This window comes from Drosophila virilis, unplaced genomic scaffold (genome assembly GCF_030788295.1).
Source record: "Drosophila virilis strain 15010-1051.87 unplaced genomic scaffold, Dvir_AGI_RSII-ME tig00002165, whole genome shotgun sequence".
NCBI lineage: Eukaryota > Metazoa > Arthropoda > Insecta > Diptera > Drosophilidae > Drosophila > Drosophila virilis.
The window spans coordinates 30001-32341 of NW_027212896.1; the positions used below are offsets into that span (position 1 = coordinate 30001).

At 44.5% G+C, this 2341-nt stretch overlaps 1 pseudogene; it reads left to right on the forward strand.

Moving 5' to 3' along the window:
• LOC116650171 (large subunit ribosomal RNA) overlaps positions 1-1788 on the forward strand; it is a 2771-nt pseudogene extending 983 nt beyond the window's left edge.
• The last annotated feature ends 553 nt before the right edge of the window (positions 1789-2341 follow it).

The window sequence follows — 2341 nt, forward strand, 5'->3', positions numbered from 1 at the left end:
ATGCTGTGACCCGAAAGATGGTGAACTATACTTGATCAGGTTGAAGTCAGGGGAAACCCTGATGGAAGACCGAAACAGTTCTGACGTGCAAATCGATTGTCAGAATTGAGTATAGGGGCGAAAGACCAATCGAACCATCTAGTAGCTGGTTCCTTCCGAAGTTTCCCTCAGGATAGCTGGTGCATTTAACTGTTGTATAAAATAATCTTATCTGGTAAAGCGAATGATTAGAGGCCTTAGGGTCGAAACGATCTTAACCTATTCTCAAACTTTAAATGGGTAAGAACCTTAACTTTCTTGATATGAAGTTTAAGGTTATGATATAATGTGCCCAGTGGGCCACTTTTGGTAAGCAGAACTGGCGCTGTGGGATGAACCAAACGTAATGTTACGGTGCCCAAATTAACAACTCATACAGAAACCATGAAAGGCGTTGGTTGCTTAAAACAGCAGGACGGTGATCATGGAAGTCGAAATCCGCTAAGGAGTGTGTAACAACTCACCTGCCGAAGCAACTAGCCCTTAAAATGGATGGCGCTTAAGTTGTATACCTATACATTACCGCTAAAGTAGATGGTTTATATTACTTGTAATATAAATTTTGAAACTTTAGTGAGTAGGAAGGTACAATGGTGTGCATAGAAGTGTTTGGCGTAAGCCTGCATGGAGCCGCTATTGGTACAGATCTTGGTGGTAGTAGCAAATAATCGAATGAGACCTTGGAGGACTGAAGTGGAGAAGGGTTTCGTGTGAACAGTGGTTGATCACGAGTTAGTCGGTCCTAAGTTCAAGGCGAAAGCCGAAAATTTTCAAGTAAAGAAAAATCTAAATATATTTGTCATCTAACCGATTTTTATACACTTGAATAATTTTGAACGAAAGGGAATACGGTTCCAATTCCGTAACCTGTTGAGTATCCGTTTGTTATTAAATATGGGCCTCGTGCTCATCCTGGCAACAGGAACGACCATAAAGAAGCCGTCGAGAGGTATCGGAAGAGTTTTCTTTTCTGTTTTATAGCCGTACTACCATGGAAGTCTTTCGCAGAGAGATATGGTAGATGGGCTAGAAGAGCATGACATATACTGTTGTGTCGATATTTTCTCCTCGGACCTTGAAAATTTATGGTGGGGACACGCAAACTTCTCAACAGGCCGTACCAATATCCGCAGCTGGTCTCCAAGGTGAAGAGTCTCTAGTCGATAGAATAATGTAGGTAAGGGAAGTCGGCAAATTAGATCCGTAACTTCGGGATAAGGATTGGCTCTGAAGATTGAGATAGTCGGGCTTGATTGGGAAACAATAACATGGTTTATGTGCTCGTTCTGGGTAAATAAAGTTTCTATCATTTATGGTAGTTTCTTGTTCCCCGGATAGTTTAGTTACGTAGCCAATTGTGGAACTTTCTTGCTAAAATTTTTAAGAATACTAGTTGGGCTACCAATTAGTTCTTTTAAATTATAACGATTATCAATTAACAATCAATTCAGAACTGGCACGGACTTGGGGAATCCGACTGTCTAATTAAAACAAAGCATTGTGATGGCCCTAGCGGGTGTTGACACAATGTGATTTCTGCCCAGTGCTCTGAATGTCAAAGTGAAGAAATTCAAGTAAGCGCGGGTCAACGGCGGGAGTAACTATGACTCTCTTAAGGTAGCCAAATGCCTCGTCATCTAATTAGTGACGCGCATGAATGGATTAACGAGATTCCTACTGTCCCTATCTACTCAGTTCGTTTCAGACAGTCGTTGGGAACAGACGTGTTTATTTCATCGCTCGCTTCGCAAACAATTTTAAGATAACGGTGCTTTCAAGCAACGGTATCTTGTTTACATTTTGTGCGCTTATCAGCAATAAAGTTTTATTGCTTTGTTTACGTCGTTGCTGCGTGAGCAACAGGCGTTCGTGTGTGTGTGTGAAACCGCCAGCTTCTACGTGTGTGTGTGTGTGTGCGTGCTATTTATATATTAAATAGATAAGCGCACACCTGCGGACGATGCCGCCACGCAAAAAGAAGCCCGCTGAGAAGGGGGCTTTTGAAAATTGTAGGATGACGTCGGAAGATGAGGTGACCTTGTCGGAGTCGTCATCGAACAGCGAGGTAAGGCGGAGGAGCAAGCAGCGCCTGAGGAAGGCAACTTCCGAAAGCGCTGTCAGCTCAGTTGGTGCGCGTGAGGGGAGCGCTGTTCCCGCGGGAGCCGCAGATGGCTCGCCCGGAGCAGCGGGTGCAAGTGTGGAGGAGCGGGTTTTTGCCGTTCCTCATGCCGTGAGCGTTTTGGATGTGTCTGAACCTGCCGTGGAGGGGCCGTCGACAAGTGCGGCGGCTTTGAGGAAGCGG